The sequence below is a fragment of the Apodemus sylvaticus genome, chromosome 17 (genome assembly GCF_947179515.1).
Source record: "Apodemus sylvaticus chromosome 17, mApoSyl1.1, whole genome shotgun sequence".
Classification (NCBI taxonomy): Eukaryota; Metazoa; Chordata; class Mammalia; order Rodentia; family Muridae; genus Apodemus; species Apodemus sylvaticus.
In genome coordinates, this window is record NC_067488.1 from 64,036,166 (window position 1) to 64,064,110 (window position 27,945).

A 27,945-nucleotide genomic window follows, 5' to 3' on the forward strand; every position below is an offset into this window, starting at 1 on the left:
AGTATTTATGTCATTATGTTTCAGTAAAAGAAAACAAAGTAACAGTTAGAATTGGCTAGGTTTTGCAAAGTACAAAACCTTTTGAGTTTTTGAACTAGGGACTGGAGAGACTGACGGAGAGCACCTCACTGTGATATGTGGCTGGGATTAACATTGTAAACTACATTTGAGATAAAGTCCGGAAAACATCACTAAAATGAAAAGGCTAGCATCATGCCAGTGTTTGGAAACCCTGAACTCTTTACATAGAATAAGGCAAGTAGTGTGGCGGGGTGTGACAACAGAGGAAACATCTGCATTTGAGTCCCAGGTTTATGAGGAAGAAAGGAGAGGCAGAGACTAAATGCATTGTCCTTAATACATTTCCCTCTCTTTAAAATCCTGAAATCCTATTCTTTCATGCTTTCTGTGGGGTGATATTTCCTGATTAATGGAACTGAATGGCTGCTAATCCTCCTTCATTTACTGCTTTTCATGAACCATCCTGGGACTCCAGGAATCGGTAATTACTGTAGCAGAACCAATGCACAGTCATGGCCCCTGCCCTTGTAGAGCATAGAACCGATGCAGCGAGACGGGCAACAGGTAAGGGAGGTGCAAAGCAGGCTTGAAGTGTGTTTGCTTTTAAAGGAAGCAGCCAGGAAAAGACCCAGAAACACAGTGAATGGCTAGAGCACACAGGGAGGCTGACATTTAAGATAAATCCCATAGGATGAGAGTCAAGTATGCAGGGGAGAAATGAGTTCCATGGAAATGCCACAGAATATAGGGGATTCCTGAGGCAGGACAGGATGGAAGCTCTAAAACAACCCCTGAGAAATGAAACGCCAAGTGGAAAACAAGAACAGGAGAGGTGGGGAGGAGGGGAGGCAACATGTGCAGGCCTGCAGTGGAGAACCACAGAAAGGGCATAACCAGGCCATACCATGGACTGGGATGATTTGTGACATTTTTGCTGTAACATCAATGTAGAATGGGTTGGCCATGGTGAGACCAGATGTGAGAACAGAATAGTGACTTCTTAGCCTTGTGTAAACGGATAGAGACAAAGATGGCGGCCTGGATTTGGGGTTCTTTATTTTAAACTTTAAAAGCAAGGGTGTCTGCATGAACTGTGTATGAGGAATGTGTGAGGGCCAATGGCTGATCTCTCGGCCCACAGCTACACTAATGCTGGGTGTGGGGCATGAGGCAAGCATGGGTAAGACTGGGAGAGAGATGTTTCTTATTCTTGCTCCCAGTCTACCTCATGGACACAGCGATCTGCTCCATAGTTCACTAGAACTTCATGGTTACCTGGCTAACCACCATTATCTTATAGGTACTATGAGAGGCATTTTAAATACCTGCTGCTTTTAATCCTGTAAAGATGGGTGTAATTTTTCCATTTTGGGCAAGAGAAAACTTAGTGAGGTTACTAACTGACTAAGCTTCCCGGCTGGCGACTGAGAGGGCTGACCATGCACTATTGAACGCCAAAAGTTAATACATCATATTCTTCCTCCCTCATGCTTTCTATATCCACTCATTATAACTTCACCCAGACAAATGTCAAGACCATCTTATTTAAAACCCTTTGCAACAATTATTTCATTATCTTTTTTGTCAATAAACAGGGGTATACCATGGGCCAGGTCTACTTTTGAAATTACTTCTGTGGTTTCTGTGTATGGGACAGATTGGCCCTATTCACAGAAGGGTACCACAGTAGAGGAATGATAAGCAAACACACTCTACCTCCCATTGTGAGTTTTAAGTCTCCAAGAGTCCAGTGTTGAACACATGTCTGTAAGTCAGCATTTTAAAAGCACTTTTAAATGATTGTACCTACTGCTACTATAAAGTTCTTACATATACATTGACTTATCTAGACTTTGAACAGACTATGAAGTGATGATTAATGGTTTAAGTTCTGTTCCCTAGAAGAGGAAATGGAGTCCAGTAACTTTCTGAGGTTCACACCATTAGCTATTCTGGCTGCACATCCAGAATTCAAAGCCAGTTGTAAATGACTAATTTAAGATGCTACATAAATTTCTTTGGCTTTCTTTACTTTATCTCTAAACTGGGAAGGACATTAGTGTTAATGGAGATGGTGACAGGATTAACTGAGAAAGGACAATGAAGGGGTTAATACCGTTAGCCCTTATTTATTAGTTACCACGGTGACTCAGGTAAACATACCCCATGCCTAGAACACAGAAATGGAATAGTGCATGGTCATCCCAGACATCTAGAATCAGAAGCTAACCGGAAACCAAGAGAGTACAGGAAATGTGAAAGGCTGGGAGGGGAGCCTGTGGCGAAAATCCAGCAGGAAGGGCCCCCCCACTGCCCTCCCCCCCACCATGTGTAACCATTTCTGTTAGAAATGAACCCAGGGATGCTGAGACACATAGCTGTCACTTCCCTGTAGCCACAGTCTCCCTTTCTGAGGAAGGTCGAAGGAAGACGGCAGCCAATGTGCACTGTCCTCTGTCGAGTAAGGGTCCTCTACTTACATAATCGAGAGTTTAAGCAAGTTACTCATTATCTCAGGCCCATTTCTCATGCTACATGGAGCTGAAAAGTGGTACAGCTCTTGTGTTCAAATAACATAGGGTAGCAGGAAAAAGCAGATGTGCAAACAGTAGGGCATAAGGCTGTGGTTTATAGGACCTAGAAGCTGCGGAGAAGCAGCTGGCATCTGGACTGCTGTGTGAAGCTGTGAACCAGATGGGCAATGGGGAAGTCACCAAGTTTCCTACAGAAGGAACTGAACCCAATGCAAGTGCAGGCAAAGTTGGTGACAGAGCTGAGATCATGTACAAGAGGCAAAGAGCTACAGGCAGTGAGACAGCAGAACTTGTCTGGGTGTGGCTGTGTGACTAAGTATGGAGTGTGGAGTACACCATTTGAAAGGATTAAAAAGGGTTAGGAGGTGTGGCTTTGTTGGAGGAAGTGTGTCACTGACAATAGGCTTTGGTGTTTCAAAAACCCATGTCAGACCCAGAGTCAGTCTCTGTGTCTCTGTCTCTCTGTCTCTACCTGTGTCTCTGTCTCTGTCCCTGTCTGTCTCTGTGTCTGTCTCTCTTGGTGTCTCTATCTCTGTCTATCTGTCTCTGTGTCTCTGTCTGTACCTGTGTCTGTCTGTCTGTCTGTCTGTCTGTCTGTCTGTCTGTCTCTCTCTCTCTCAGGAGGGCGTAGCTCTCAGCTACTGCTCCAGCATCTGCTTGCCTGCCCTATGCTCCCCACCACGATGGGCTAACCTCTAAAACTGTAAGTAAATAATGTTGCCTCTCAGAGCTGCTTTGGTCGTGCTGTCTTTTCACATCAACGGAACACTGATCAGACACTGGGTCAGAATAGAGGCTTGATTGCGTCATGGCCATTAGAGCAACAAAACTTAGGTTACTATAATGCTTTGAACTCAGGAGTCAACTTCTACAGATCACTGCACCAATGTATCCATCCTTTCTTCTTCTCTCCCTCTATTCTTCTTCCTTATATTTCTCTTTCTCATTCTTCTTTTGTTGTTGTTTTGGTTGTTTTAGACAGAGTCTCAGTTAGTAACCCTGGCTGGCTGGAATTTTCTATATAGACCAGAATGGCTTCAATTTCAGAGATCCACCTGCCCCTACCTCCCAAATGCTGGGATTAAAGGTTAGTGCCAACAAGCTTGCCATTTCTATGTCCTTAATAGACAGATAAAACCTGCCTTTGCTAAAAAGAAAGACAGTTTAGGGCTCACCAGCTTTTAGGTGAATATGCTTAAAATGATCTGTGAGTCTGCCCAGTGAGGAGGAGATGGATTCGAAATAGAAGCAGAAATGCCAGACTTTATTATATTAGTGACCCAATGGAGGAACACATGCTTTTAGCAAAGGCAGTTTTAAGTGCCTGTTAAAGGAAGGAGGGCCACCTTGGTGGTGTGCATTTTTAATCCTAGCACTAGGAAGGCAGAGGCAGATGGATTTCATCTAACAGAGTGCTAGGTCAGATGTCAACCCTGGGGATGCTGACATGTCAGGTCATATGACCTCCTTTCCCACCAAAGGGGAGGGGTGGGTATCAGAGTGGCCACTTGGGGAAGACAGAAATTTAACATTTCAGGCCATCTTCAAGGTGTTCATGAGTTTTGGGATTAGCTGGGAGGAAAGATAGAACATGAAGAAATAAGAAGTATTGGCCAAATTGGTCCATTAGACATCTTGGTTTGGCTTCTTTAAGATAGGCCAAAGGACACACCCCTTCTCTACAACCTAGCCCTGAGGGATACCGCCTCTCTGACACCTGACCCCCTTCTCTACCACCTGGCTCCATGGAGATGCTGACTCCTGCTCCAGGATGATCTTTCCTGTGTGGCCTAGAATCGAAGGCACTGCAGGTCTCTGACAGTAAGCAGAGAAGTCCAAGGTGCCTTTTTGTGACACCATAAAAGCTATAGGAAGACATCTCAGCCATGCTTATCTTGGCTTCTTCAGCCTTGGGACCAAATGCTGCATAGAGATGTGGACATAGTTATCCCTCATGAGAGACACACCACCCATCTTAGTGTGTGTAAGGAGAAGCCGAATGCCCCGAAGGGAACACATTTGTGCATATAGGCCTATGGGCACATATCTGACTGAGGTGTGTCTAAGGCCAAAATTTAACCATGGATTTTGTTGGTCCTCCAGGAGCACTTTATTTGGAGACAGGGCCTCAGGTTACCTGAACTGACTGAGCAGCTAGTCTAGTTGGTCTGAAAAACCAATCCTACCATCCTTCTTTGCATCACAAGTTCTGGAATTATTAGCATGCGTTAGCACTGTGCCCTGCTTTTGACAGGATCCTGGGGGTTGAAATCATCTTCAGTTGTTAATGGCAAACACTTTACTGACTGAATTCTTCTAGCCTCATGATGTAATTTTTAAGAAAAATTGAAAACAGGTCTACTGGAGCCCATTAGTATCCAGCAGTTTTTCCGAAGTTTGATTCAGTGTTACTTGAGGATTCGGCAGAGATAGGGCTTACTTACAAGCCACACTTTTGACGCTGTGTCTGTGGTCAGATCGCCGAGCCTATAGGTGATCACATTCCTAATCATCTATGAACCCCAAATTATGAAGTACAACCAGTCTGATTCTAGTGATAGATGGCTCAGGTGAGCGGGCGAGTCAGGCTGGAGATAAAGATTCTGGAATATATGTATCAGCTTTCTTCCTGGAAGCACTGAGTCTCAGTGACTAGGACTGTGGCCAAGGACTTCTGGGTGGGCTGTCCCTGCATCTGCTCTGCTCGAATGCAGCAATGCAGACCCAGAACTAACAGAGAATGATTTGAAAATCTGACTGGAAAGCCAGATTTTACAATGAAATCTTTTGACTGGCTGAATCATATATAATGCCCCTAAAGCCAAATAAATCTCCACTGGGAGACAACTGTGGCCCACAGGACCCTGATGTGTGGCTCGGATGAAGCCTGAGAAGGTACAGATCCTTCCTGAATTAAAACTTTGCCTTCAAACCCTGCATTCAGAAGACATCACATATTCCCCATAACACCCCACATCCTGAAACTCAATGCCACTATGTTATCTCTCTAGGCCACTCCTGTTAAAACTCCCCTTTTAGGGCTGGAGAGATGGCTCAGAAGTTAAGAGCACTGACTGCTCTTCTGAAGGTTCTGAGTTCAATTCCCAGCAACTACATGGTGGCTCACAACCATCTGTAATGAGATCTAACTCCCTCTTCTAGAGCGTCTGAGGACAGCTACAGTGTACTCATATACATAAGTAAATCTGTTTTTAAAGAATCCCCTTTTAAATGAAGCAGATAAGAAAAGTTCTCTTATCATCTTTTAATTTCCTTCCTGTGATCGAAGTAAACTTGTGATCTATTTCTACGCTATTTGTGTTACAAGAAGTCAAATCGAACTCTCAGAAATAATGAGTTCCTTAACTTCTAGAGGAAAGAACCAAGAATGACAAAAGCCACCTAGTCATGAAAGCAGGGATAATACAAATAAATAAATAATAATAAATGCAAATGGAGCTTTTTCCCTTTGATAGATGATGCAGCTCTCCCTGCATGATCAGAAAAGACTGGGAATAGAGTGCCCCTTTAACATAGAGTTGCAGACAATTCAACAGCATTAGCTGATAACATTGTACCACTTTTTATTCCCATTTTTATTTTATTCCTGTTATAGCAATTAAAAATCAACAGCTTAAAATAGCACGGCTTCCCACGGTTCTCTATGGTAGGTGTCCTAAACAGGCTGCCTTGGTTGAAATCACTGTGCACAGGGCTGTGCTCCTGAGGCCTGGGGCAGAGAGGCTGTTTCTGGCTTTCTCCTGCTTCTGAGTCAGCCTGTGCTCATGCCCCTCTTCATCCTCACAGATAGTTGTGCTACATCTCCCTCACAGTCTCTGATTCACAGCTCTCTCTGAACACAGATGGGGAAAAGAATATTCTCTTTTAATGACTCATAATGATAGGACCCACCTAGACAATCCAGGTCGACGCTCTGTTTTATGTTTCTTAACCTTACTCACATCTGAAAGGTCTGCTTTGCGATGGCAAGTCACAGACTCTCAGGGCCGCAGAGGAAGGTGATGTACACACCCTGGTACCACTACCAGCTACCTCTGGAGTCCTTGTGTTCAGTTCTTACGTTAATCACTTAGCATGATTCCTCTCATGGACTTAAAAACAACATACGACAAGTGTTATGTTCCATTTTAAAGGTGGAAAGATTGAAGTAAACTGCCCAAGAGCATATCCAGTTTAGCATAGACAAGGACTAACTTGTCCGGGAGAGGCTAAGATGTCAAGAATGAGCTAAAATGGCACCAAATGCTCGAGGGGAGAAGTGGGCCAGAAAGAGCATGTCATTTGATTTGGCTAAATTAGCAAAATAGTGTGGACCTTGTAATCATATTCTGCCTACTTTCTGCTGCTGCTATTTTCGTCTTCATGTTTAATGGATGGATAGAAGGATGGATGGATGAGTGGATAGATGGATAGATTGGTGGATAGATGGAGGATGGATAGATGGATGGATTAGTAGATGGATGGAAGGGTGGATGGGTGGGTGGATGAGTAGATGGATCAAAGGATGGATGGATGGATGGATGGATGGATGGATAGATGGATAGATGGAAGGAAAGATGGATAGATGGATTCATGGATAGATAAACATACACAAATGAATCTTTTTAAAAACATGCCTCAGTTAATCAATTCTGAAAAATTGAAAAATGAGTTTTTATTAGTCCATACTGAAAATCTGTTGTTGTGGAGCTCCAGAAACGGCAAGTATTCTGTCTCTGTGAGAGTGAAACCCCTCTCCCTTTAAAGGAAGCCCACACTGGCTGAACGTAGTGCAGGAATTAAATTAACAAGTTTTCGTCGAAAAACAATAGCACATGACAGAAACAAAGCACAAACTTCCTCAGGACTGCAGGGATGCGCAAGTGTTGTGGAAACCATAGAGCACACCTTCACTTTCCCACAAGACGGCTGTCTCTCTTGCAATTCCATTCTCACTAAAGTTACTGTTACCAAGCAACCTTGCATCTCTGCCCATCCTATTTCTTAAAATGTTTTTCTTACTTTTACTGTCTTAAAATGACCATTCATTTTTATTTAAAAAACCTGAAGTTTTCTTTTTAATATAATTTTATTTTCTTTATAGAATACATTTTGATCTTATTCTTACCCTTTCCCAGCTCCTCACAGACCTGACTCCCACCTTCCTGCCCCCCAACTTTATTTTCTCTCTCTCTCTCTCCTCCCCCCTCTCTCTCTATCTCTCAAACAAAATATGAAAATCAAAACAAACAAAAGTCAACAAGAGAAAAAATACCCTAAATAAGACATATTGCAAGGACAAATAAACAATAAAAACCCCTGGGGTCTGTTTGTGTTGCCCAATTATTTCTAGGCATGGCTATCAGCGAGAGTGGCTGATAGACCTAGAATCACTCAACCAAGGAAAACTAATTTTCCCTGACTCAGCAGATAGCCGGACAAGCAGTGTCTTGTAAAAACCTAACCTGGACCCTTGGGGCTCTCAGAGACTGAAGAACCAACCGAAGAACATACGTGGGCGTGGCCCAGGCCTCCTGCATATATGCAGCAGACGTGAAGCTTGGTCTTCACGTGCATCTCAAACAAGTGGAGCAGGGCTATCCCCAAAGCTGCTGCCTATGTGTGGGACATGTTCTACTATCAGGGCTGTCTTGTTTTGGCCTCAGTGGGAGGGGATGTACCTAGTCTCAGAGAGACTTGATGTTTCAGAATGGGGGATACCCAGGAGGGCCCCCATCTGCCTAGAGAAGAAGGGGAGGGGGGAGGAGAGATGGATTGTGAGAGGGGGTGACCAGGAGGCGGGCAGTGAGTGAGATGTAAAGTGAATATGTTAACATGATGATGAGGAGGAGGAGGAGGAAAAGGAGGATGATAAATCAGAAAAAAGTACAATTTTTTAAAATAAAAATCCTTTGTTTGATATCACTTTGTCAGTGTGTCTGCCCAGGTGCCCACCAGATCATTCATGGCTTCCCTGGGGCTCCTGAAGAGTCCTTTCCTGGTCTCTCTCTATGCTTCCCTGTTGGAGATTGGTTCTGATGCTTTGATTCAATTGGAAGTCTGCAGGTCTAAACACTAAAGGATCTCCATGACTCGGTGGAGAGAGATGGATGGATGTAGGAGCTGCGGGAGATAAAGCCAACCAGCCATGTGGATGTGGGATTCCGGTAGGTGGGCACTGGCCACTTCCCCGATTGGGTAGTAGATGGAGGACTGGAAGTACCCAGTCATTGAGTTAGTCGAGACAATTCAGAAATAAGCTAACGTCTGTGTGTCTTTCATTCTCTGATCCCAAGAGCTGCTGGGTGGGTGGCTGGAAGCATGCGACTGCTGGGAGCCTAAAGTGGAGTCGCTAAAGACTCACTGCTACACTTCCTACACGGTTAACTTAAACTATATTCATTAGACAGGATGATTACCAGCACGATCTAGTGCCATGGGTCTGCTGGAAAAGAGAAGGAAAGTAACATGCAGCATGAGTTTTTCATTCACTACACAGTTCTGAATAGACATCCCTGCCCCACATCTCTTCTTATTCAGTTTGGGGCTGCTTACTCATATCTAGCACAAGGGAAGGGGCGATTTTCCCATATGGTCAAAGAATATAGTAGTCATCCTCTATGATAGTATAGGCTGGCATTTATTCCTTTGCTAGAGCCCTCTCTTCATAGTGTAGGCTAGACCCTTCTCCTCGTAGTGTAGGCTAGACCCAGTGATTTGCTTCTAATGGCAGCAGACCATGGGAGAGGCAACAGATTGCCAGCTCTGCCTTCAGATTACAAAGACAGTGACCTCTTCCTCTTAGCAGGCTCCTTCTTACCATGGCTTTGATGGATGGAGATGTTTATTATATTAGAGAGTCCATGCCACGCTGGAGGAGCTAAGGACAATCTACCACCAGCCACCAGTGGGGAACTTCATCAGCCAAGGACAAAATAGGTGACCTTAGAGGGTACGCTTGCTGCCCCAGCATTTGCCAACACCCTGACTGCAGCCTGCGGGCCCTGGAAACTGACCGCTCAGTTATGCCGTACCCGAGTCCTCAGCACACCCGCTCCAGGAAATACAGTGCTTGTTACTTAAGTTTCTATGTGTGATATTCTTTGTTATGCAGCAGGAGATAACTAACCCAGTGGTATTACATTTAATAAAATAATGTTAGAAAACCTCTTAAAGAGGGGCAGAGAGTAAGAATTAATCACTGAGATAAGTAACAGAGGGGGCCAGTGACAATCACTCCTGCTGGCCTCACTGCAGCAGAGACAAAACAATAAATAAATAAATAAATAAATAAATAAATAAATAAATAAATAAATAAATAAGGATTTTGATGGGAGAGGAAAACCTCTGGATCGGCGATGATCTCTAATGTACCGTAGCTGGTGCCCTGGGCTGGGGAAGGAGTCCGGACAGCAGGATCAGGCGATGCCGTCCTCCTCAGGATCAGAGCAGCAGCTGAACTGGGAGATGAACTCTGCCGTGCAGTGATCAGAAACAGGAGGAAGCAGGAAGGACTGAGTGTCATCTGTCCTTGGAGCCTGAGCAGTCCTGTCCCCTCAGGCGTCTGTTGCTAGGACACGGCTAATGTCGCACTGCTGACATGGGTAACCTTTGTGTTCCCCTTTGTGAATTTTCAAGTCCATGCCTTTCATATGGAAAAAAAAAATCCTAAAACATAAATTGAACAATATATGCATCTGGAACAGGAGCGATTTAGGGTCTAGCAAGTGACCAAGTCAAAGTGGGCGGGGCCTCCTAAGGAGGTCACACTTGCCCTCTGTGTGCTCAGAGCAAGGGTGGGCTGGCTCTTAGAGAGGCAGGCTAGCTTGGCTGCATAACTCTGGAACTCTGCAGATCAAACTGTAGCCAGTGAGGCTGGTGGTCAGAGCCAGGCAGGACAGCTGTGCTGGGACAGGCACAGAGGCGCTGACACGCCTGAAATCTGCGATGTCTGACTAGCCGAGCTTCCTCCACTCACTGAGAGATTCTGAACAGATTCTGCCCGAGCTTTTCATCTTCCTGCCTAAGCCTTTAAACCCGTTCTTTTCTGAGCTGAATGCTAATTGTATGCATGCACACATGTGCTTTAGAAAGGAGGTAAGCATGTAGCCTTGGCTTCTTGTGCTGCTGTGCAGACACATTGTCTGCAGTTCCCTAAACATCAGCCCGTCCTGGTGACTACATACTACACACTAACCTAGAAATGCATCCTGGGTAATGATTTTTTGTTCAGTGCATGTGTGTGTGTGTGTGTGTGTGTGTTTGCATGATGAATGTGATGTATGAGCATATGGGTGTGAGAGATGTGTTGTGTATGTGCATATGTGCATGCGCTGTGTACATGTGTGATGTGTTGTGTATATGTGTGAATGTGTGAGAAGTAGGTTTTATATATATATATATATATATATATATGTGTGTGTGTGTGAGAGTGAGATACATTGTGTATACTTACATGCATGTGTATGACATGCATATGTATGTATATGTTGTATTGTGTATAAATGTGGGTGTTGTATATGTGTGTGTATGTATATGGGGGTGGAGCATTGTTCATATGTGTATATATGTGAAATGTGTTGTATATATGTGTTTGATGTGCTGTGTTTCTGTGGGGTGTTGTGCATGCATGAGGCTATTCAGGTCTGTATACGCTGGAGGAAGACATATAAGTTCTATCACTTGGTGCCTTTTCCTTGAGAAAGCTTCTCTCACTGAACCAGAAGCTTGGACTTTCTCCGAGGCTGTCCAGCCAATGGGCTCCAGATTCCACGCGTGTCTGTACTCTGAAGCTGGATTACAGATATCACATCCATGCCAAGCTTTTAATGTGGGCATTAAGGATTCAAATGTTGGTGCTCACGTTTGCAAAGTAATCGCTCTTTCCCACTGAGCCGTATCTCTGCCCTCAGGTGATGGGTTAGAGAAGTAGCTTGTCACCATTAATTCTTTTAATCCTGGGGCACAGAAGTTTAATTTGCCTTTGTAACCTTTGTGTTTATATTTTTAACTTATGCAATCATAACCACAACATATAATGATATACAGAGGGCTACAGGAGGCAAGTGAGACATCCCTTAGCTTCCAGGGATATATTTGCACAATTACAGACCTAAATTTGCCTGAGTTTCAGGTCTTATGTAAAAGTTGACATATATTGTAATTTTATTATAGCTTGCAGTGTCATGAAAACAAGATATGAAACAATTAGTCACAACAAGCTTTTCAATGGCCATGGCAGCTCGGAGTCATTTCAGAGGATCGCCTGCCTGACAATAGGTTTGTTGAGATTGCTTAGAAAAGAAATCCATTGGATGTTTTCAACCCCTTTGTCGAGGATCAAGTGGCCATAGGTGTGTGGCTTCATTTCTGGATCTTCAATCCTGTTCCATTGATCTGCCTGCCTGTCACTGTACCAATACCATGCAGTTTTTAACACTATTGCTCTGTAGTATTGCTTGAGGTCAGGGATACTGATTCCCCCAGAATTTCTTTTGTTGCTGAGAATAGTTTTAGCTATCCTGGGTTTTTTGTTATTCCAGATGAATTTGTTAATTGCTTTTTCTAACTCTGTGAAGAATTGAGTTGGGATTTTGATGGGTATTGCATTGAATCTGTATATTGCTTTTGGCAAAATGGCCATTTTAACTATATTGATTCTGGCGATCCATGAGCATGGGTGGTTTTCCCATTTTTTGAGGTCTTCTTCCATTTTCTTCTTCAGAGTCTTGAAGTTCTTGTCGTAAAGATCTTTCACATGTTTGGTAAGAGTCACCCCAAGATATTTTATACTGTTTGTGGCTATTGTGAAGGGGGTCATTTCCCTAATTTCTTTCTCAGCCTGCTTATCCTTTGAGTATAGGAAGGCCACTTAAACATCCAATGGAAAAAAGATAGCCTTTTCAACAAATGGTGCTGGTTCAGCTGGAGGTCAGCATGCAGAAGAATGCGAATTGATCCATCTTTATCGCCTTGTACTAAGCTCAAATCCAAATGGATCAAGGACCTCCACATAAAGTCAGACACTCTGAAGCTAATAGAAAAGAAACTGGGGAAGACCCTTGAGGACATTGGTACAGGGAGAAAATTTCTGAAGAGAACACCAATAGCGTATGCTCTAAGATCAAGAATTGACAAATGGGACCTCATAAAATTACAAAGTTTCTGTACGGCAAAGGACACCATCAAAAGGACAAATCGGCAACCAACAAATTGGGAAAAGATCTTCACGAATCCTACATCAGATAGAGGGCTAATATCCAATATATATAAAGAACTTAAGAAGTTAGACTCCAGAAAACCAAACAACCCTATTAAAAAATAGGGTACAGAGTTAAACAGGGAATTCTCACCTGAAGAACTTCGGATGGCGGAGAAGCATCTTAAAAAATGCTCAACTTCATTAGTCATTAGGGAAATGCAAATCAAAACAACCCTGAGATTTCACCTTACACCAGTCAGAATGGCTAAGAATAAAAATTCAGGAGACTTTCTTTTGTTGCTGAGAATAGTTTTAGCTATCCTGGGTTTTTTGTTGTTCCAGATGAATTTGATAATTGCTCTTTCTAACTCTGTGAAGAATTGAGTTGGGATTTTGATGGGTATTGCATTGAATCTGTATAGTGCTTTAGGCAAAATGGCCATTTTAACTATATTGATTCTACCGATCCATGAGCATGGGAGGTTTTCCCATTTTTTGAGGTCTTCTTCCATTTCCTTCTTCAGAGTCTTGAAGTTCTTGTCATACAGATCTTTCACATGTTTGGTAAGAGTTACCCCAAGATACTTTATACTGTTTGTGGCTATTGTGAAGGGGGTCATTTCCCTAATTTCTTTCTCAGCCTGCTTATCCTTTGAGTATAGGAAGGCCACTGATTTGCTTGAGTTGATTTTATAACCTGCCACTTTGCTGAAGTTGTTTATCAGCTGTAGGAGCTCTCTAGTGGAGTTTTTTGGGTCACTTAGGTAGACTATCATGTCGTCTGCAAATAATGATAGTTTGACTTCCTCCTTTCCAATTTGTATCCCTTTGACCTCCTTATGTTGTCGAATTGCCCGAGCTAGTACCTCAAGTACAATATTGAAAAGATAAGGAGAAAGGGGGCAGCCTTGTCTGGTCCCTGATTTCAGTGGGATTGCTTCAAGTTTCTCTCCATTTAGTTTGATGCTGGCTACCGGTTTGCTGTATATTGCTTTTACTATGTTTAGGTATGGGCCTTGAATTCCTGTTCTCTCCAAGACTAAGCATGAAAGGATGCTGAATTTTGTCAAATGCGTTTTCAGCATCCAATGAAATGACCATGTGGTTTTGTTCTTTGAGTTTGTTTATGTAGTGGATTGTATTGATGGATTTCCGTATATTGAACCAACCCTGCATTCCCGGGATAAAGCCTACTTGATCATGGTGGATGATCGTTTTGATGTGTTCTTGGATTCGGTTGGCAAGAATTTTATTGAGTATTTTTGCATCGATGTTCATAAGGGAAATTGGTCTGAAGTTCTCTTTCTTTGTTGGATCTTTGTGTGGCTTTGGTATCAGCGTAATTGTGGCTTCGTAGAAGGAATTGGGTAGTGTTCCTTCTGTTTCTATTTTGTGGAATAGTTTGAAGAGTATTGGTGTTAACTCTTCTTTGAAGGTCTGGTAGAATTCTGCACTGAAACCATCTGGTCCTGTGCTTTTTTTGGTTGGAAGACTTTCTATGACTCCTTCTATTTCTTTAGGCTTTATGGGACTGTTCAGATGGTCTAGTTGGTCCTGATTTAATTTTGGTATTTGGTATCTGTCAAGGAAATTGTCCATTTCCTCCAGATTCTCCAGTTGTGTTGAGTACAGGCTCTTGTAGTAGGATCTGATGATTTTTTGGATTTCCTCAGTTTCCGTTGTTATGTCTCCCTTTTCATTTCTAAGTTTGTTAATTTGGATACTTTCTCTGTGCCCTTTGGTCAGACTGGCTAAGGGTTTATCTATCTTGTTGATTTTCTCAAAGAACCAGCTCCTGGTTTTGTTGATTTTTTGTATGGTTCTCTTTGTTTCTACTTGATTGATTTCGGCTCTGAGTTTGATGATTTCCTGCCTTCTACTCCTCCTGGGTGAAATAGCTTCTTTTTGTTCTAGGGCTTTCAGGTGTGTCATTAAGTTGGTAATGTATGCTCTCTCCATTTTCTTTTTGGAGGCACTCAGGGCTATGAGTTTTCCTCTTAGCACTGCTTTCATTGTGTCCCATAGATTTGGGTATGTTGTGTTTTCATTTTCATTGTGTTCTAAAAAGTCTTTAATTTCTTTCTTTATTTCTTCCTTGACCAAGGTATCATTGAGTAGAGTATTGGTCAATTTCCACGTGTATGTGGGTTTTCTGTTGTTTCTGTTGCTATTGAAGACCACTTTTATTCCATAGTGATCAGATAGGAGGCATGGGATTAGTTCTATCTTCTTATATTTGTTGAGGTCTGTCTTGTGACCAATTATGTGGTCGATTTTGGAGGAGGTACCATGAGGTGCTGAAAAAAAGGTATATTCTTTTGTTTTAGGATAGAATGTTCTATATATATCTGTTAAATCTAATTGGTCCAAAGCTTCAATTAGTTTCATTGTGTCCTTGTTTAGTTTCTGTTTTCCTGATCGGTCCATTGAGGAAAGTGCAGTGTTGAAGTCACCCACAATTATTGTGTTAGGTGCAATGTGTGCTTTGAGTTTTAATAAAGTTTCTTTTATGAAAGAGGGTGCCCATGCATTTGGAGCAAAATCTGGGGGAATCAGTATCCCTGACCTCAAGCAATACTACAGAGCAATAGTGTTAAAAACTGCATGGTATTGGTACAGTGACAGGCAGGAGGATCAATGGAACAGGATTGAAGATCCAGAAATGAACCCACACACCTATGGCCACTTGATCCTCGACAAAGAGGCTGAAAACATCCAATGGAAAAAAGATAGTCTTTTCAACAAATGGTGCTGGTTCAACTGGAGGTCAGCATGCAGAAGAATGCGAATTGATTCATCCTTGTCTCCTTGTACTAAGCTCAAATCCAAATGGATCAAGGACCTCCACATAAAGCCAGACACTCTGAAGCTAATAGAAAAGAAACTGGGGAAGACCCTTGAGGACATCGGTACAGGGAGAAAGTTTCTGAACAGAACACCAATAGCATATGCTCTAAGAGCAAGAATTGACAAATGGGACCTCATAAGGTTACAGAGTTTCTGTAAGGCAAAGGACACCATCAAGAGGACAGATCGGCAACCAACAAATTGGGAAAAGATCTTCACCAATCCTACATCAGATAGAGGGCTAATATCCAATATATATAAAGAACTCAAGAAGTTAGACTCCAGAAAACCGAACAACCCTATTAAAAAATGGGGTACAGAGTTAAAGAATTCTCACCTGAAGAACTTCGGATGGCGGAGAAGCATCTTAAAAAATGCTCAACTTCATTAGTCATTAGGGAAATGCAAATCAAAACAACCCTAAGATTTCATCTTACACCAGTCAGAATGGCTAAGATTAAAAATTCAGGAGACAGCAGGTGTTGGAGAGGGTGCGGAGAAAGAGGAACACTCCTCCACTGCTGGTGGGGTTGCAAATTGGTACAACCACTCTGGAAATCAGTCTGGCGGTTCCTCCGAAAACTGGGCACCTCACTTCCAGAAGATCCTGCTATACCACTCCTGGGCATATACCCAGAGGATTCCCCACCATGTAATAAGGATACATGCTCTACTATGTTCATGGCAGCCCTATTTATAATTGCCAGATGCTGGAAAGAACCCAGGTATCCCTCAACAGAAGAGTGGATGCAAAAAATGTGGTATATCTACACAATGGAGTACTATTCAGCCATTAGAAACAATGAATTCATGAAATTCTTAGGCAAATGGATCGAGCTAGAGAACATCATACTAAGTGAGGTAACCCAGACTCAAAAGGTGAATCATGGTATGCACTCACTAATAAGTGGTTATTAACCTAGAAAACTGGACTACCCAAAACATAATCCACACATCAAATGAGATACAAGAAGAAAGCAGGAGTGGTCCCTGGTTCTGGAAAGACTCAGTGAAACAGTATTTGGCAAAACCAGAATGGGGAACTGGGAAGGGGTGGGAGGGAGGACAGGGGAAGAGAAGGGGGCTTACGGGACTTTTGGGGAGTGGGAGGGGGCTAGAAAAGGGGAAATCATTTGAAATGTAAATAAATTATATCGAATAAAAAAAATAACAATAAAAAAAAATTCAGGAGACAGCAGGTGTTGGAGAGGATGTGGAGAAAGAGGAACACTCCTCCACTGCTGGTGGGGTTGCAAATTGGTACAACCACTCTGGAAATCAGTCTGGCGGTTCCTCCAAAAACTGGGCACCTCACTTCCAGAAGATCCTGCTATACCACTCCTGGGCATATACCCAGAGGATTCCCCACCATGTAATAAGGATACATGCTCTACTATGTTCATAGCAGCCCTATTTATAATTGCCAGATGCTGGAAAGAACCCAGGTATCCCTCAACAGAAGAGTGGATGCAAAAAATGTGGTATATCTACACAATGGAGTACTATTCAGCCATTAGAAACAATGAATTCATGAAATTCTTAGGCAAATGGATGGAGCTAGAAAACATCATACTAAGTGAGGTAACCCAGACTCAAAAGGTGACTCATGGTATGCACTCACTAATAAGTGGATATTAACCTAGAAAACTGGAATACCCCAAACATAATCCATACATCAAATGAGGTACAAGAAGAAAGGAGTAGTGGCCCCTTGTTCTAGAGAGACTCAGTGAAGAAGTATAGGGCAAAACCAGAACGGGGAAGTGGGAAGGGGTGGGTGGGAGGACAGGGGGAGAAAAGGGGGCTTATGGGACTTTCGGGGAGTGGGGGGCTAGAAAAGGGGAAATCATTTGAAATGTAAATAAAAAATATATCGAAAAAAAAAAAAAGAAAACCATATGAAAGAAACCAGGTTACGCACTGCAGGCTCATCTGGCTGCAGTCCTCTGGAGACCTAACCAAGTCCACTGACTTGGGCAGGTGTGTATCCCAGCAGGGTCCCGGATGGATGCCAGCCTTGGTCTGACACTGGATCTCCACAGCAGTGGGAACATCCGTAGCCAAAGAAGCACAATGGATTCCTCTAAGGAAGAAGTGTACTCCCAGAGCAGATGCTCTTCTCTTACACCAGAGTTTTATTACAGTATTTTAAGTTCCCAATCACAGGTACCAACTAAGCACAACTGAATAAGTAATGGCAGTTGTGGCCAACTTTCCAGGGAGGCTGTCTACATTATGAAATTAATAACCCAATTTAAGTGCAACCACTGAAAAACACAGAGACAGAAGGGTCTCAGAGAAATAAAACATTTCTTCAAGAAAATAGCTTGTCTAACAATAATAGCACCAATAATAAGGCAACTAATACTTGTTAAGGATCTCTGCCAAGCTGGGCATTTTATATCTAGTATAGCTTTATTTAGAATATTTTGTGAAAGCTGACGCACCTATTTCTACTTCCTGCAATTGTTCTCACAACGGACTTCTTGTGGATTCTGTCCTCTGTGTCACTTCCCCAGAATTCTCAATCCCTTTACAATTTATATACTAGTAGTTACCTTGATACAGATATACACAATGAATTATGTATGCATCTTGCTTAGTATTGTAGTTTTGTTGACTCTAACAAGGACTATTCTAAATAGCTAATGATAAAATTATTTTCTAGTAGTTTTAGTGTGTCAGGTTTTATGTGGAGGTCCTTGATCCATTTGGAGTTGAGCTTAGTACAAGGAGATAAGAATGGATCGATTCGCATTCTTCTGCATGCTGACCTCCAATTGAACCAGCACCATCTCTTGAAAAAACTATCTTTTTTCCACTGGATGCTTTCAGCTCCTTTGTTGAAGATCAAGTGACCATAGGTGTGTTGGTTCATTTCTGGGTCTTCAATCCTATTCCATTGATCCACTTGCCTGACATTGTACCAATACCATGCAGTTTTTATCACTATTGCTCTGTAGTAAAGTTTGAGGTCTGGGATACTGAATCCCCCTGAAATTCTTTTGCTGTTGAGAATAGTTTTAGGTATCCTGGTTTTTTTGTTATTCCAGATGAATTTGAGAATTGCTCTTTCTAGCTCTATGAAGAACTGGGTTGGAATTTTTATGGGGATATCACTGAATCTGTAGATTGCCTTTGGCAAGATGGCCATTTTAACTATATTAATCCTGCCAATCCACGAGCATGGAAGATTTTTCCATTTTCTGAGATCTTCTTCCATTTCCTTCTTCACAGATCTGAAGTTCTTGTCATATGAAACTAACAGAAAATAAACTGGGGAAGACCCTTGAGGACATGGGCACAGGGAAAAATTCCTGAATAGAGCACCAATAGCTTATGCTCTAAGATCAGGAATTGACAAATGGGACCTCATAAAACTACAAAGTTTCTGTAAGGCAAAGGACACTGTCAAAAGGACAAAACATCAATCAACAGATTGGGAAAGGATCTTAACCAACCCTAAATCTGACAGAGGGCTAATATCAAATATATACAAATAACTTAAGAAGGTAGAACACAGAGAACCAAATAACCCCATTAAAAGTGGGGTACGGAGCTAAACAAAGAATTTTCACATGAAGAACTTCGGAGGGCTGAGAAACACCTTAAGAAATGTTCAACATCATTAATCATTAGGGAAATGCAAATCAAAACAACCCTCAGATTTCACCTCACACCAATCAGAATGGCTAAGGTCAAAAACTCAGGAGACAGCAGGTGTTGGCGAGGATGTGGAGAAAGAGGAACACTCCACTGCTGGTGGGATTGCAAGATGGTGCAACCACTTTGGAAATCAGTCTGGCGGTTCCTCAGAAAACTGGGCATGACACTTTCTGAGGACCCTGCTATACCACTCCTGGGCATATACCCAGAGGATTCTTCAGCATGCAGTAAGGACACATGCTCCACTATGTTCATAGCAGCCCTATTTGTAGTAGCCAGAAGCTGGAAAGAACCCAGGTGTCCCTCAACGGAGGAATGGATACCAAAAATGTGGTATATTTACACAATGGAGTACTATTCAGCCATTAGAAACAATGAATTCATGAAATTCTTAGACAAATGGATGGAGCTGGAGAACATCATACTAAGTGAGGTAACACAGTCTCAAAAGATCAATCATGGTATGTACTCACTGACAAGTAGATATTAGCCTAGAAACTTTGAATACCCAAGACATAATCCACATATTAAATGAGGTCCAAAAAGAATGGAGGAGTGGCTCCTGGTTCTGGAAAGATTCAGTGCAACAGTATACAGGAATACCAGAACAGGGAAGTGGGAAGGGGTAGATGGAGGAACAGGGGGAGGGAAGAGGGCTTATGGGACTTGCAGGGAGTGGGGACCCAGAAAAGGGGAAATCATTTGAAATGTAAATAAAAAATTTATCAATAAAGAAAAAAATTAAAAAAATTATTTTCTATTTATACAAAAGATTATGAGCATTGACTTAAATTATATTTGGAAAAAGACAGAAAAGCAATGTTGCTGGCACTTTTCAAAATGATAAGTTATCTTATGTCATACACACACACACACACACAGATGTGTGTGTGTATGTGTATCTTTTTGAGACAGTTTCTTTCTCTCCTAGATTAAAGAAATGTGTCCACATGTACAAACAGATATTTAAATATTCAGTATTATTTAAATCCAACTATTCTTCTTTATTGTTACTTCTGGTTTTTAAAAATGTTTTTCTAGGGGCTGGAGAGATGGCTCAGTGGTTAGAAGCACTGGCTACAAGGCACCCACATGGTGGCTCAGAGCTGTCTGTAACTATAGTCCCAGGGGATCTAACCTCTGCAGGCATCAAGCATACATGGCCCACAGACATACATACAAGCAAAAATCAACAAGGTATTTAGTTGCAGAGAGAAGAGCAAAGAGACTTAGTGAGGAGTGTTCTTTTCTGCTTTTCTGTTGCTAAAGGAAATGACAAAGGTCCTGATCAAGGACTTAGGAGGCATCACCTCACAGAGCCTGGAGAGGCCATAGAGGTGAGCAGGTAAAGTTTTAAAAGCAAAAAAAAAAAAAAAAAAAAAAAAAAAAAAAAAAAAAAGCCAGGCAGTGGTGGTGCACACCTTTAATCCCAGCTCTTGGGAGGCAGAGACAGGCAAATTTCTGAGTTCGAGGCCAGGCTGGTCTACAGAGAGTTCCAGGACAGCCCATGCTACACAGAGAGAAACCCTGTCTCAAAAAAAAAAAGAAAGAAGGAAGGAAAGAAAGAAAAAGAAAGAAAGAAAGAAAGAAAGAAAGAAAGAAAGAAAGAAAGAAAGAAAGAAAGAAAGAAAGAGAGAAACAAAGAAAGAGAGAGAGAAAGAGAGAGAGAAAGAAAGAACGAAAGAAAGAAAGAAAATTAAAAAAGTTTTAAAATAAGTGTATCTTGCAGTTTGATCAGAAATACTGAGTAGGGTCTCTCCACTGGGCATTACCCCAACCCTTAGTGCCATGTAAAGCGATGAAGATGCCTTCCAGAGACTATGCAGCATTTGAGAAGGAATGAGGGCAAGCATGGAGTGGAAAGAGCCCCAGAGAACTCAACCATTTTCTCAAAAGGGCAGCTAGCATGGGATGGACCCAATGTTGGGCTGGTCACTGGGTGTCCTTTCAGTCTCCACCCCATTTCTGTCTCTGCATTTCCTTTAGACATGAAGAATTCAGGGTCAGATGGGTAGGTGGCCCCTTGCCTCAACTAGGGACCATGTATATCCACTGGAGGTGGTCTCTTCAGATTCCATCTCCCCACTCTTGGGCTTTTCGGTTACTATCAACCCCATTGAGTCCTGGGAACCTCTCACATCCCAAGTCTCTGAGACTTTGTGGAGGTTCCCATACACACACACACACACACACACACACACACACACACACTCATATTGCTGCATATTTCAATTCATTCTCCTGCCCCTCTGGGCTTCTCTCCTGCATCCCCCATACCACATCCTGACACCCCCCCCCGTTTTCCCCTCCCTTTCCCATCTCCCACCCAAGTTCCTCTCCCTCTGCCTCCCATGATTACTTTGTTCCCCTCTTCTAAGTAGGTTTGAAGCATCCACACTTGCATGCATGACAAACTGTGACACTACTACAGATGACATATTGTGTCTGCATACAGGAGCATGGCATGGCTGTCCTCTGAGAGGCTCTACCAGCAGCTGACGGAGACAAATGCACATACTCACAGCCAATCATTGGATTGAGGGAACAATATGGAAGAGTTAGAGGAAGGACTGAAGGAACTGAAGGGGATTGCTATCCCATAGAAAGATAACAGTGTCAATTAACCTGAACCCCTCAGAGCTCCCAGAGACTAAGCCACCAACCAAAGAGCATACATGGGCTGGTCTCATGTGTAGCAGAGGACTGCATTGTCTTGCCTCAGTGGGAAAGGTTGTGCTTAATTCTGTGGAAACTTGATGCCCAAGGAAGAGGGATGCTGGTGGGGGGGTAACGTGGGGGGTGGCTGGGCAAGTGGGGAGTACCCTCTCAGAAGCGGGGGTGGGGGGAGATGGGGTGAAGAACTCTGGGAGGGGTGACTAGGAAGGAGGGCAAGTTTTGAAATGTAAATAAATAAAATAATTTAATAGTAATTTAAAAAGGACAGGTGGGCTGTAAAAGGCACAGTAGCACCTCAGAGCCCTATCACAAGGTAGCCACAGCACCCCACTGGCCCCTGTAGTTGTGATAGCCACATCTTTAGGTAACTTCTGTGGGTAGGTATGTTTCCTTAGCGGGGTACGACTCTTCGCTAAGCATTTCATCAGCCCATCCTTCCCATCTTCCTGTTCCCACTCCAAGGACTTGCATGGGGTTAGGAAGGTTATAGGCAACAATCACCAAATAAGCCTTTCTAATTGTAACAATCAATCACAGATATGAGCAGAATCTCTGAGGTGCAGGTCGCTCCACTGGAATCTCTATCTTTTGATAATAGGAAATTCTTTACTGGTTTTATCTTTACTATTCAGATATTTTACTTTTGATCTATTTATTACATACAACCTGTGCCAGGAAGATGTGCCCAGTAGGAGTCACGATTTACCTAATTTGGTTTATGCCCATGTAAGTGAACAAGAAAGCCATTTGTCCAGAACAGTAACCAAGAAAAAGAATCAATGCGTAAAAATTGTTATGATTGTGAAGACCCTAAAGAATGAACTTTAAGTGTTTTGAGTCATTTCAGGCAAAGCCTGTTTCTTTTCCCCTCCTCTTCTCCTGCCCTGTTCTGTTCTTCTTTCTCTCTTTCCCTTCCCCTTCTCTCCTCCTCCTGTGTTTCTCATGTCTCTCCCCTACCCCCTCATCCCTTCTCCCTGAATACCTTATAACTAGTTTCTCTTCTATAACAGATGTGGAAGAGAGATAAGTTATGAATCATTAATTAGGAATATGATAGAATCTTCTTGGAAATAAATTATGTTAATGAGCTTATAAAAGTTTGATCTGTTGCCACATTTATGAAGATGGCTCACTGAGTCATCACAGCGGCTGTATGACCATGTCAGAGGCCAGAAGAACAGTTCTATCTGCTCACCACTGACTTAAGAATATAGCCGTGTGTGTGGTGGGGGCTGAGAGATTTCTCTTGAAGTTGAAACTAATGAACCAAAAGAGCCTATAAGAGAATTTAATTATGAATGGTACAAATTGAATAGTGCATGTCTACATAAAATGGAAACCCTTTCCCTTTATTTTCAAGCAGCTGATAATCAGACACATGGTGGCTCTAATCAAAGGTAAGGATGTATAGACTTATTTCTAGTTTTATGTCGCCTCTCACCATGCAACACCAGGCAGGCAGGCAGCAAATGGGAAAAGGCTTCTTCTTCTGCATTTGATAAAGGCAGGAGCTCAGAATAGATTGTCTTCAAGAATTCTTCTGCTCCTTTAACCTTAACAACCTAGGGAAAGCCTAATTTAAAGTACTTGAGGTTTTCAGATGCACAGTCCACCAAACCACGGGAGGTAGTTACTTCTAGCACACGAGACTGCCGCACTAGCAGTGTAAGGCTCTCAGAGCACAGAGAGCTTCCTGTATTGATTAGACCTGGATGGTGAAGTCATATGTATTGCTCTTGAAGTCTTCTTTAAATGTCTGTGATGGATTTTCAGTTGAGACAGGCAGCTCGAAGAGTCTTCTGGGTATATTTAAAGTGCCAATTGTGTTAGGCAGAGGACTCTTCAACAGGAAGAGAGAGGGGGACAGACATTCACTCTCTGTTACATCACTTGCAGATGGATGTGCTCCTCACTACACTCAGAGGCAATGAACTGCAACCTTTGTCAGAGACACTGCGTCATCTTTAGATCTTACAGTGTCTCCTAAAGAGGACTAGGTGAGATAGATTTAGGCGCAAGGCAAAGTCACAGAAGAGGTTCATCTTTGAGCCTATTGCATATAAGCTCCCAAGGGCGCGCGTGCTTAAGGGACTGGCTGAACAAAGCTCTGAAGGTACCCACGGGGCTCTGGATACAAACTAAAAGCTACTCATACTGCCCTAGACATGTGGCTCTTAAACTAGTCTATCCAGACAGAGTGGACAGGAATCTAAGGGCCGGAGTAAGTTTCTCCTTCATAAGAATGCAGAGAAGCAGCTGAGTTGGAAAGGCCAGTGCCTCATCAAGGAAAGCTGCCCCTGTCCTCGGCCACACTTTCAAAGTCTTGGCTCTTCTCTAATGAGCATGAAAGCTTCAGCCCGAGCAGCTTTTCTGAAAACGATCTCAGCTTTCCTCTGCAGCCTGCTGAAGAGACACTTTGTCCATCTCAGGAGATACTCTGGAACCATGAGCAGACCTTCTCCCTCACCAGTCAGAAGCAACAGTGGTTGGTGAAGCTTCATTTGGAAATAACATGCAGTGAGGGACAGAAGGGCAATGCAGGAAAGACTCCAGTGGGGGTAAAGCTGCACACTGGATTCACTGTGCAGCCAGTGCACAGCACAACACGGCACAGCACAGCACAGAACCCCAGGAAGCACACCCCAAGGGAAACCTCAGCACAGGCCTCTTACTCAAAACCTGCGACATGTATGAATATAGAAAAGCAGAGAACCTCTAAGAAGCTGCAAAGCTAAGTGTCTGGGGGCAAACCCTCAGCTACCTCAGAAACCACTACAACTCTTAGTTTTAAGAAGCACACCTTCAGCTTAACCATTAACATGAAACATATCTATCATTGATATAGCAAGCCGTGGGTTCTAGTCTCCGTTATTTACAGGAACTTACGTTATTATGTTTGTACATTCAAAACCATCGCTATTGCCCTCTTTCAAGACACTCTGTTACCCACTCTGCTTAAACATTTGATCAAGGAAAAAGGGAATTGTTCCCATGATTTATAAATGTTTACGCTGAGCTGTCAGAAGAGTAGGAGTTTATAAAACCCTTGGTACTTCTATTAAATGCTTTTCTACCTACAAGTTGTATTTAGTTCGGCCCCACAGACAGAGATGTACTTTCTCACCACTGACACCATGTTTTATGTCAGCAATCTAAAGCATAAGCACTTTGATCTGGTAGGTAGAACATCATCTGTGCATAGTAGGATCACTGTAGGCATAACAATTACGCAAACACATAGAATGACACCTTAGCCAGGAGTGCTACACAGATGTCTTCCCTAATATAAATCCATATTTTTATGCCAGAGAGTATGGTAGACCTCTCTTCCCTGAAGAGTCTATAGAGTATATGTAATACTGTTTTAGCTGATGAAGAAATGTAAAAATGGGAGATCAGAAAACAACAAAAAAAGGGTAGGAGCTATCCAACTTTACAATTTTGGATTTTTTGTTATTTTAATGTGTCATCCAATTAAAAGGTAGAATCCAAAGGAAGGTCTTGTTTCCTACTCCGCTGTTCCTCCAGCCTGTGGTGGTAAAGCTAATCTGGCCTCATTTGTGTTCATATGCACATAAGAAAACCATGAGCCAACACCAGGTATTACAGGCAGTCAGGACAACCCTGAGCAGGACTTGGCATGATACTGAAGGCAATGGCGTTTTAGAAAACATACAGAGGGGACACTTCCGTGTAGGCTCAACTGCACATCACCACAATGCTCTTTAGTATTCTGGTGTCTTAGAGACTGGAGAAGTCCTTTCTGAACAAACAGAACAATGTTTATGTAAATGTTCTTCCATTACATAAAGTATCATTTAGGGACCATCTCCCGGAGAAGCCTTACTAATTCACACAAGACTAGTGAAGCAGAAACGTTTAAGTCTATACTTAGCACAATCTTGACTTTGCTCTTCAGCTTTTCTTTCTCTTCTTAACAAGCGAAGTAAAGTTCTCCTGACCAACGTGCCATGTACTGCGTACCCTGAGCAATGGTCATACCTATCTTAATCAGAGCAGCCATGGTAACCAGAAGAGACCTTCAAGATTAGGTCTACCAAGGCTCCTTATCACCTCAGTGTCCAGCCGCTTCCTCCCATCTGCCCCAGATGCTCTCAGGAAGTGTTGGAGTGTACAGACTACAGAACATCACATAAAGAGAGACTCCATCTCTGTAGCCATGGGAAGGCGTCATCCATGCTGGGGTGAGATTTTTCAGCTGTGGGGAGACTGTCCATACTCCTGTAGGTGCCCCTCACCTATGCTGCTGTAAGAAAGCCCAGTAAAACTAAATTAGACATGGGTGGAGTTGTTGCTCTGTTCTGTTTTTTTATGTTCCCCCTGGGGGACAAGTAGATGTGTGTGTGTGTGTGTGTGTGTGTGTGTGTGTGTGTCCCAGGAAAACAGTAAAAGTTCGAGGTAAAACAGGGATGTGACAGAACAAGAGAGAGGATTTGGGAGAGTAGTATTGTTACTGTGGTGAGGAATGAGAAATATAAATGAAGCTAAGCTGTCTGAGGCTAGAGTGTCTGTGGTGCCCTCCTCTGTGTAGTGTAGAATGGTGCACCTTATTACTGTAGTAGTCATTGTGGCCCTGATATAAGTGATAAGACATGCAACTGAGGCTGAGCCGTCCAGCTCATGTGAAAACTCTGGGAGGAAGAAATCCCTATAGGGCCATCTTCTTCTATGACTTATGAGGTAATGTGGTCCCTTGATGAAAGTAATTTGCCAAAGGTTCTCACACGGGGACATCCTGAGAACCAGGATGAAGCGGAGAGCACGCTGCGGTCTGGAAGGAGTAAGTGGGAAGCAGGACTGGAAAGGGGATGCAGACGTTGTCAAAGGCTTCCTACTTAGGATGCTAAGACAAGCAATGAGGCTTGGCTGTCTGTCCAGAAAGAACTTTCCCAAATACAAAATTACAATCAGGAAAATATAATACATGAAAATAGTATCCCCCATGTTGGCTTCTAAGTCAGCACGGAGACAGCAGACTGTGGAAGGCTAATATGATGTGGGTTGAAGGCTCCTGATGCCAGCTGGGCTGTTTGCTTGTTTGTTTTATAGAATGGATGGCAGTAGGTCTTCAGAGATGCTGCCAGTCCTCTGTAAAACAGCCTTTACCAATGCCCCCTTCAAGTGCCAAAGAACACCTAACAAGACAACCCCCCCAACACCAAACATAAGAGGCTGTACTTTAAGTTGTTGGTCAGGCTTGTCTAAGAGACTCCCATAACATCTGGATTAGTGCTATTGCCCTGGGTAGACCCACGAGGTAGATGGTAAGTCCCTATTTTTGAAAACACCATTCATTTAAGACACAGTGCCCAGAGGCCTCTGAACTGGAACTGGCCTGCATGTCTCTGAGTATGACCTTTCATGGTATTAGAAGGCATGATGCAAGCTTCCAAGGGAGGAACACAGTAAGAGTCCTACCCAACTATGATGCATATGACCCAGTAGAACAACCATAATGGAATTCTCCAGAACACCATAAGATAAGGCGAAGATAACACACAAAATGTGGATGAGAAAACCTCCCATTGCCTTGCTGTTAAGGTTAAATTAACAGCTAAAGAGCAAAGAAAGATACTTGTGTGGTGGAAATAAATGCTCCCAGAAACCATGAAACTCTATGTCAAGGAGTATCAAAATGCTTCCTAAATATTTGTGTTTCTGTCTGTAAGATTATTACTGCTGTCAGCCTTGGTCCAAGTTGATCCCTGAGGTGATTGGTGGTTAGCGTACATAATTTTTTTCTATCAAATTCCAGAAGAATAAGTGATTTTTTTGTTGTGGCACAGTGGTCCAAGGTCCAAAAATAGAAGAAAATAACTAAATATCTGTATCATCTCCTTCAATACTCAGAGACCATCATGGAAGAAAGGGTAGAAAGAATTTAAGAAGTAAACAAAGAGTGCCATGGAATGCTTCATTTAAAGGACAACATGCATTACTATCTTAGCAAAAATAACTGTGTGTGAGGCTAGAGACCCT

General features: G+C 42.7%; 1 protein-coding gene across 1 annotated transcript in view; it reads right to left on the bottom strand.

The window, feature by feature from the left end:
• Nucleotides 1-27,945, bottom strand: part of Nell2 (neural EGFL like 2) — a 301,332-nt gene that overhangs the window by 103,507 nt on the left and 169,880 nt on the right. The gene's annotated exons all lie outside the window — the stretch shown is intronic.